General features: G+C 46.1%; 1 pseudogene; it reads left to right on the top strand.

Moving 5' to 3' along the window:
• The first annotated feature begins 4,916 nt into the window (after positions 1–4,916).
• The window catches only part of LOC124655959, a 60,317-nt pseudogene continuing 54,838 nt past the window's right edge, over positions 4,917–10,395 (top strand).

Here is a 10,395-nt window from a genome sequence, read left to right as displayed (position 1 = left end):
ATTTTAACATATGATACTGTAGCTACTTCTTTCCAAAGCTCTTTTTTCACAAAATAACTCAAAAAGACGAAGCATAAGACGCAAATGCAAAACATGGCAGAAATCTGTCAAAACAGACCAGCAGACAGAGATCGTAATTAAAGAAATAGTTCTGTTGCTCAAATCGAAAAATGCTAAACTAACGAAAGTTATCTAACATACTGGGGCATAAGCACAAAAAATTTCAGCTCAAAATAACGTTCTAGCGATTTTTAAGAATTTTTTTTCGTGACCAGCACAGAATCTGTTTTAGAATTGCAAATACCCCAAACACTGTTTTCTTTCTATTAGAGGCTACCCTTGGCACAAAAACGAAATAAAAACGATAAGGAGAGGTCATTACAGTAGCAATAACTTCCAAGACTCAACAAAGCAAAAATAACAGAAATAAAATATGGGTTGTCTCCCATAAGCGCTTTTCTTTAACGCATTTGAGCTAGGCGCAGAAAGGGTGCAAATCAAGTATTATCAAGAGGTGGATCATAAACACCATAAATTTTCCTATAAATAGAGTCATAAGGTGACTTCTTTCTTTTTCTAGGGAAGTGTTCCATACCTTTTTTGAGTGGAAATTGATAACGAATTATTCTATCTCTCATATCAATGATAGCACCTGCAGTTTTAAGAAACGGTCTTCCCAAAATAATAGGGCATGAAGCATTGCATTCAATATCCAAAACAACAAAATCAACGGGGAAATAATTATTATTCACTTGTATAAGAACATTATCAACTCTCCCCAAAGGTTTCTTTGCAGCAATATCAACAAGAGGAACATCCAAATAACATTTTTCTAACGGTGGCAAGCCAAGCATATCATAAACTCTTTTAGGCATAACAGAAATACTTGCACGAAGATCACATAAAGCATTACAATCAAATTCTTCTACTCTCATCTTAATAATAGGTTCCCAACCATCTTCTAACTTTTTAGGAATTGAAGCCTCATGTTTCAACTTCTCTTCCCTCATTTTCATAATAGCACTAGCAATATGCTTTGTAAGAGCAACATTTTGTTCACTAGCATTGGGAGTTTCAGCGAGCTTTTGCAAGAACTTTATAACTTCAGTAATGGTAGAACTTTCAAATCAAAATCATTGCTATCAAAAATAAAAGGACAATTATCTCCCACACCTCTAAAAATTTCAGCACGCTTGTCGGGAACAGTTTTAATGTGTTTATACACTTTTCTATGTGGAGTGGGGACTTTTCCTACATTTTCGATTTTGCTAGTAGTAGTAGGAGGTTTGCTAGTCAAAGGTTCAGTATTACTATTGGTGGTGATTGTGTAAATCTTGGCTAAATTATTTTCTCTAGCCATCTCATCTTATCTTTCCCACCTAGCATGCAATTCAGCTAACAACCTCATATTGTCATCAATTCTAACTTGAATAGCATTTGCTTGAGCAAAAGTTTTATTCTCAGTATTATCATGAGGAACAACCTTTAATTTAAGAAGTTCAACATCAAGAGAAAGGCTATCCACTTTAGAAACAAGAGCATCTATTTTGCTAAACTTTTCCTCCATAGATTTATTAAAAGCAGTTTGTTTACTAATAAAATCTTTGAGCATACCCTCAAGTTCAGAGGGAGCACTCCCATTGCTGTTATAAGAATTACCATAAGAGTTACTAAAACCACTTCCATTGTTGGGAGGATACGGTCTATAATTATTTCTACCAAAATTATTCCTATAGGCATTATTATTAAAATTGTTGCTCTTAATAAAATTCACATCTACATTTTCTTCTTGAGCAACCAAAGAGGTCAAAGGAACATTGTTTGGATCCATATGAGCATTATTATTTGCAAGCATATATACATAATAGCATCAATCTTATCACTGAAAGTAGAAGTTTCCTCAACAGAATTTACCTTTTTAACTTGTGGAGCTCTCTCGGTATGCTACTCCGAATAATTTACCATCATATTGTCCAGAAGTTTTGTAGCCGCCCCAAGGGTCATAAACATAAAAGTGCCTCCAGCAGCTGAATCTAATAAGTTCCTTGAAGAAAAATTTAGTCCTGCATAGAAGGTTTGAATAATCATCCAAGTAGTCAGTCCATGAGTGGGACAATTTTTAACCAAAGATTTCATTCTTTCCCAAGCTTGGCCAACATGCTCAGTATCAAATTGTCTAAACTTCATAATATCACTTCTCAAAGATATAATTTTAGCAGGAGGATAATATTTTCCAATAAAAGCATCTTTGCATTTAACCCAAGAATCAATACTATTTCTAGGCAAAGATAGCAACCACTCCTTAGCTCTACCTCTTAATGAGAAAGGAAACAATTTCAACTTAATAATATCACCATCTACATCCTTATATTTTTGCATCTCAAATAGCTCAACAAAATTGTTTAGGTGAGAAGCAATATCATCAATACTAACACCAGAAAATTGCTCTTTCATAACAAGGTTCAACAAGGCAGACTTAATCTCATAAAAAGCTGCTTCAGGAGCAGGTGGAGCAATGAGTGTGCAAATAAAATCATTGTTGTTGGTGCTAGAAAATCACACAACTTAGTATTCTCAGGAGTAGCCATTTAATAAAAGTAATGCAAGCAACAGAAATAAAAGCTATACAAATTTTTTGGGATTTTCGATATAAAATGCAAACAAGATAAAAATAAAATACGCAAGCAGAACAATAACAAAGTAAAAGAGTTGAGAGTGAGAGACGCCCCTCGCAGAAGAGATGCTTTTCTCCCCGGCAACGGCGCCAGAAAGTCTTTGCTGAGCGCGGAGTTAATGAAGGTGAATTTATGCGCAACGTTGAGTGGAACCCCAAGAGGAAGGTATGATGAGCACATCAGGAAGTTTTCCCTTAGTAAGAAACCAAGGTTTATCGACCAGTAGGAGAAAAACGTTCTGTCCCGAGGTGTTGCAAACCAACTCGTGGCAGGGCGCACTGCCGGCGTTAGCAGCAACGTGGAGACCTGCACACAAACAACCAAGTACTTTGTCCCCAACTTTCAACGAGGTTAACAAGCTCACTGGTTTTGCCGAAAACAAAGGATTAAACGAATCGTGTGGAAGAAGAATTATTTGCAGAGAATAATGAAAAATGCTGTAGAAGATTGCAATTAAAAGAAGAAGGACCGGGGTCCACAGTTCACTAGAGGCGCCTCCCCAATAAATAAATATGCTGGGTAAACAAATTATAGATGGGCAATTGACAAATAGAGATTATACGCTAATGGTTGATGTAGAATACATGCTATGAAAGTATGCGGGCATTACAACAATATACATAGACCGTAATTCAACTGCATCTATGAATAATAATCCACCTTCAGGATTGCATTCGCGACACCCTCCAGTATTAAGTTGCAAGCAATGAACTATCGCTTTAAGCAATGTGTGTAAAGTAAACGATGAAACTACCCTTGAATAGAACACCGCTGTTTTCTCCCTAGTAGCAACATCACATCTACAACCGTAGAAAACAAGGTCACTTACCATGGTTAAATAGAGGCATGAACCCACTATCGAGCATAAATACTCCCTCTTGGAGTCGCTAGCATCTACTTGGCCAGAGCATCTACTAGAAACGGAGAGCATGCAAGATCATAATAACAGAACAAGAAAAATGTTGTAGAAGATTGCAATAAAAAGAAGAAGGACTGGGGTCCACAGTTCACTAGAGGCGCCTCCCCAATAAATAAATATGCTGGGTAAACAAATTACAGATGGGCAATTGACAAACAGAGATTCTACGCTAATGGTTGGTGCATAATAGATGCTATGAAAGTATGCGGGCATTACAACAATATACATTGACCATAATCCAACTGCATCTATGACTAATAATCCACCTTCAGGATTGCATCCGCGACACCCTCCAGTATTAAGTTGCAAGCAACGGACTATCGCTTTAAGCAATGTGTGTAAAGTAAACGATGAAACTACCCTTGAATAGAACACCGCTGTTTTCTCCCTAGTAGCAACGGCACATCTACAACTCGTAGAGAACAAGGTCACTTCCCATGGTTAAATAGAGGCATGAACCCACTATCGAGCATAAATACTCCCTCTTGGAGTCGCTAGCATCTACTTGGCCAGAGCATCTACTAGAAACGGAGAGCATGCAAGCTCATAATAACATAATACATAATCTCAACCAAAGCAATCTCTCTATAAATCGGATCCACATCAAACCAACATGTAGCAATTACAAATAGATGATCTTGATCATGTTCGGTAGCTCATAAGATCTATACATGAAGCACAACAAGGAGAGGACAGCCATCTAGCTACTGCTATGGACCCATGGTCCCGTGGAGAACTACTCACGCATCACCTCGGATGAATACATGGCGATGTAGAGGCCTCCGGCGGTGATTTTCCTCTCCAGCAGGGTGCCGGGATGGACTGCAAAACCCTCCCGAACTGGGGTTTCGGCTGACGGCGGCGTCAGAACTTTTCGTGGATGGAGGCTCTCGTCTCTGGGGTTTTCCCGATACGAATAATAAATAGGCGGAAGGGCGGAGCAAACAAGGCGACGAGGCGCCAGTACATGGGCCAGGCACGACCAATGGTGGGGCCGCGCCTGCCCTATGTACTGCCACGTGGCAGCTCTCCTGCGCGTGTCCTTCTGGCTCCGTCTTCGTCCCGGAAAAATAAGACTCTGGGCTTTTGTTTCGTCCAACTCCGAGAAACTTCCATGTACAACTTTTCTGAAACACAAAAACAGCAGAAAACAGGAAATGGCACTGCGGCACTGCGTTAATAGGTTAGTCCCAAAAAATGCTAAAAAGTGTGGAAAAATGCACATAAAACATATAAGAATTGTAACAAAACAAGCATGGATCATCAAAAATTATAGATACATTTGGGACGTATCACCCCTCTAGGTTTACCATCTCTGAACTTTCACCCTGAATGTATGTCTTCAACATGGTGGCACTGGTAGTGTACTGTTGACAACCACTCGTGATATTCAAGTTGCTGAAATAATGGGTACAAATAGAGCCTACAATCTCAATGTTTTGGAGCACAACTTCATAAAAGAAATTATTGAGGCTAGAGCATTCAGTTCAAAGAAAGAAAAGCATGCCGGGCTAGTTGAGATGGTTGGTGAGATTGTGAAATGGAGGCAAAAGCTTTGCCTCATCCATTAATTAAGCAGAAAGTGCACAGTTTTTAGGAGAAAACCGGGCGAAAACCATACAACAAGACACCACAGGGCCAAGTCCCCATTCGCCACGCCACAAGGGCAAGCCAACTCAAACCCACTACCGATACAAGAGACGACACACTCGCGAAGACCAGCTTGTCATCCAACCAAGCCGAAGAGAAGACGTCGTGCCTACTATGGGAGGAGCAGACACGGGACACTCCAACATAGCTGAAGAAGACGAACCGCTCATAGAACTGCGCCAAAACGACCTTGTCGCCCTCGCGACACAAAGTCGATGTCCTCAACACTGTCAAGATGATGAACATTCGGAGCTGCCGCTCTGATATACCGCTGCTCCGTCGCGCCCTGCGCGTCCACCAAGACCACCACCTTCCGGGGCCGCCGCCCCGACGTACCACCGCTTGCTCTCGAGCTGCAACACCACACAAACCGTCCACCCGCAACCCAAGATGCACAGGGCAAATGGCCGCAGACCACGGGCATCACACCAACTCATCCGGGGCCGCCGCCCCGACATAACGTCCGACCATCCCCACTAAGACGTGTCCGACCGAGCTGATTGCCCTGCCGCCCACACGGCCAGGGTCGCCACCCAAGTCGTGGCAAGCCGCATCCCCACACCATAGAGATGCTGCCGCACCGCCTTCCGGGGCCACCGCCCCGCCTCAAAGCCACCTACCCGAGGCCACTGCCTCGACATCCTCCAACCCATCCGTCATGGCAACATAGCACGACAAGCAAAACCACCACCGCCGAGAGAAGGTCAAGCGCTCCAAGACGACACCTCCAAGAAGGGAAGCGACAAGACCGTCACCGTCACCCGCACCGGCCGGGGCTAGAGCTTGGATTTTCACCCGGAGAGCATGAAGCCTTGACTGCAGGAGAGGTAGGAGCTCCAAACCGATGCCTTCAAGAAGGGGAACAGCGCCCCAGGGCATCGTCATCGTCGGCACCGACCAAGCCGGGTAGGGCTTTCACCCGGAGCACCATCCTGCCTAGGCGTCCTTCACCGGCAGGGAAGACAAAGCATGCCGGCCAGCATGCCAACGCCGATGCCCACCATCCCGCCGCCGTGTCCCTGAATCCCAGGCCACCAGCACCCGGCCACCGCTCGCCAGATCTGGACGCAAGGACCAGACTGACGCATCCCCGCCACCCCGCAGCGCGTCGACCACTGGGAGGACGCCACCGCACACCGGGGACGCTGCCCCAACCATCCATGGCGGCCAGCAAGCTACCGCCGCAGATCCGCTGCCCAAGCCAACACGCGCCATCACGGGAGGGAAACAACCAAAGCCGCTGCTTCCCCTGCACCGCCGCAACCCCACATCACCGCACGACGCCCAGCCCTCGCTGCACCTCGCACTGCAGCCACCACCGGAGTCCAGGGCCGCCGACCTGGATTACCGCGCTGCTCCGCGCTTGAAGACGACGGAGGTCGTTGATGCAGCCCCCCACCACCTTCGGCAGTGAGGGCCTTGCCGCCACCGCGGCAACAACCGACGGCAGTGGCGGTGAGGAGGGGGCAGCATGGGGAGTGGCCCCTGGCGGCACGGATGGGAGCCCTCGGTTCGCCCAGGCACTCAGGCAGAGCGACGCGAGGGTATATTGAATGGATCGTAGCGAACAAGAGGGGGGGGTGAATGGACGCTACGCAAAGTTTTAGCCTTTTTCAATTTTAAGTGCAACGGAAGTAAAGGTGATAGCTTTGATGCTCAAGGTGATCCTAGTATGATCCTAGACAAGTGCAACAAGTAAAGGAACCAAGCAAGATAGTAAGAGTAAGGAGCAGGACAACCGGAGGGCGCGGAGACGAGGCGAGGGTTGTTTCCCGCAGTTCCTCCCACAAAAGGGAGTACGTCTGCGTTGAGGAGGTGCTAGCCTCACACAAGAGGCTAGGCGGCCAGACCACGAAGGAAGGCCTCACCTTATTCCTCGAGAGAGCTCCACAAAGGGGCTCCCCCTTATCCACTATGGCACCGGTCGAGGCGGTGGTTCCTTCACAAGGTTGGGGCGAGCTCCACAACACTAGGAGGCTCCCAACAACCTATGGGGATAGCACAACCAAGCTAGCCTCCATAGGTGCACTTCTTCCAAGATCCCACCATAGGAACCCTACCAACAAGATCCACTAAGGACTACCACGAATTGGTGAAATCTCTCTTGGTAGAACGATAGATCGGGGTCTCCTCCACCACTCCTCAAAGTATGATCAAGATTGATTGGGTAGGTAGGGAGATCCACTCAGTTTGAGCTCAGCAACAATGGAGGAGAGAGAGAGAAGAGCTAAAAATGAGCTGGGGAAGAAGGGGCCTTTATATAGGTCTCCTCAAATCCAACCGTTATGTGCAGTTTCTGCCTAAGCGGTACTACTGCTTTGGAAAGCGGTACTACAGCTCTGGATTCGAAATCCCCACAGAACTTGTCCACGTGGACACATAGCGGTACTACCGCTCGCGGTACCGCTCGAGGTACCGCAATGGTCTCCAGAGCTTACTGGAACCCAAGCGGCACCGCAGCGGTACCGAAGCGATACTGTCGTAACTTAAGTTACGGTACTTAAGCGGTACCATAGGCGGTACTACCGCTCTCAAGCGGTACTACCGCTCAAGGTACCGTAAAGGTACTGTAACTTGTTCTGTGAGACATTTGCGTGAGAAACCTCCAGAGCGGTACTGCATAGCGGTACCAGTAGGATAGCGGTACTACCGCTCCTGGTACCGGTAGTACCGCTTTGGCTGAAACAACTTTTTCCTCTTTTCCTCTCCTACCATGTCACCACGCGACACACACGCAAAACCAGAAAACCTAAGAGCTACGCTTCAGTCCTCCGATCATAATGTGTTCAGCGAGGCATCGTACACTTGCAAATCTATCAAAGACAATCTTTGCGCATGGTTAAAAACATTCAAGTGTTGTCATCAAACACACAAAACACGGGATATGGATCTTGCTCTTTCAATCTCCCCCTTTTTGGTGTTTGATGACAACACAAGAATTTGCAATAAAGCATAAGATATTATGATGAGGTTCTTGATTTGCAAAAGTAGACGGAGCTCCCCCTAGATGTGTGCATATTTAGAATATGCATTTGTATACAAATGCACACATCCTAGAGGGACAACTCCCCCTAGATTCCACAAACCATGCACATATGCCAAGAAGGATATATGACAAGAACATATAGCATATGCACACTATGGAGACAACACGAGATCATATAAGAAGCTTTGGGTGAATTTTTCATACCTTTGCCTTGAGAAAAACCCAAACTCACAATGAGTGCCTCCATAGAATTGATGTAGCCAATCAAGAGATAAATAATGAAGACCAATATAGGCTACCAACGAATAAGTCTTAATACAAACCGGGGGATCGGGAGATCCACAAATAGAGTAGCAAGCGCACATACGAATAGAGTTCCAAATAACTAGGGATAAGAAATGGTGCCAAGGCCGAAAAACCAAAAAGAAGCACCAAGCCCTTGGCATCCCCATGCAAATACCCGTCCTAATAGATCAACTTCTCCCCCTTTGGCATCGAAACACCAAAAGGGGAGAAGAAGCATACTAACGTCCCAAGGGGATCACTCGTCATCATCATCCTCCTCCTCCTCGTCGTCATCCTCCTCCTCTTCATCTTCGTCTTCATCTTGAACATGGCCCTTGCCATGAGGTGGTGGAGGGACAAACAATGTGCTCTGGGATGGAGTCCTCAGAACTTGACCAAGTATGCTTGGACTTCCACTCACCGGGAGGTGTGATGTTGTCCTCGGAGCCCTCGGAGACGGGAAGCTGCATGTGCCTCATCATCGCCTTTGGGAAAGGCGGATCTTCTTGTTGTGATGGTGGGCTTGGTACATCCTATCTTCGAGGTCCTTCTTGAAGCAGAAGGACTTCTTGAGGCGAGCGGTGAGCTTGGCGAAGAGGCCCTTGGTCTTGACAGAGTTGGGCACGAAGTCGGAGTCATCACTATCGGCTTCCTTTTCCTCCTTGTCCTTGGGGGCATTCTTGCCAAACCTTGGAAGATCATGATTCTTGACAAGGGGGCTCCTCTCCTTATGGATAGTGATATGGGGGCGGCATTGATCTAGGAGATCTCCACGGCCCTCTTGCTCCCACTTGAGACAAATGAGCCTCATGATGTAAGGCGCATACTGAGGAAGCTTGTGAAGAAAGGCACAATCACGCATCTCATGCCATATGTAATCCATGACGTCCATTTGCTTGTCGCGGCCCCTCATCTGATCAGTGCGCACAAGAAGGTTCACAAGGAATCCATGCACTTCACCATGGTTGGTGTGCTTGGGGTTGATGGTGCTGCGGTAGATGCAGTTCAGGATGTCGTAGATGGGAAGGAGGTGGTAAGCACTTCCACACAACATCCTTCCGGGGATGTAGAGGTTGGCCATCTTCTCCTTGGCCATTGGCTTGGGCTGAAGGTGAATCCGGAAGTAGTTGGTGTCATAGTCGGGAAGCTCATATCCAATGCCCCTAGCAAAATCCTCCCACGTGGCCTCCATCATGAACTCCCTAGTCATCCACTTTAAAGTGCGGAAGCCACCTTCATCCTCAAGAAACACAACGGTGGCATAGAATTGGCATATCACTTCCTTGGAGAAGTTGTGGGAGAAGGTCATCAAAGGAGTAAGCCCTTGTTCTTCACATATCTTAAGAGCCTCCCCAAAGTACTCGAGGTTGGAGTTGAGCTTGTCCATGCTGATGGAGTATTGGGGGCAACAATTGAATTCCTTAGCCCCATAGACCTCATTATAGATCCTCTATTGGTCGGCATGATAGAATAAAGGATTGGGGCATTGGAGAACATTCCTTGGCAACAAGTACGGATTGGCTCCTCGTACTTGCAAGAATTGGGCTTTCTTGAGATCGGTCATAGACTTTTGAGGACCCTGAGCGGTCCTTTTGCCAGCTGCCGCTGCCGCATCCCTTTGACGCTTGGTAGTCCTTGTTGGCACAATCTCTTCTTGCTCATCTTCCTCTCGATGAAGACGAGTAGGATGCTTGACCTTGCCACCACGGGGCTTGGATGATCATGTGAACATCAAAGGTTTGGGAGGGAATAGGTGACATAGGCATCCCAAATGGGCCTGCCAAAGATAGTACCCGGGGTTTAATGAAGGCCCACTACCCGAAGAATAAGAAGGTTCGAGAGCCCAAGATATATTAAGGAAAGTAGAGTTGTAATAGGAA

Source organism: Lolium rigidum, chromosome 5 (assembly GCF_022539505.1).
Source record: "Lolium rigidum isolate FL_2022 chromosome 5, APGP_CSIRO_Lrig_0.1, whole genome shotgun sequence".
Taxonomy (NCBI): domain Eukaryota; kingdom Viridiplantae; phylum Streptophyta; class Magnoliopsida; order Poales; family Poaceae; genus Lolium; species Lolium rigidum.
This window is presented reverse-complemented; position numbering and strand designations above follow the sequence as displayed.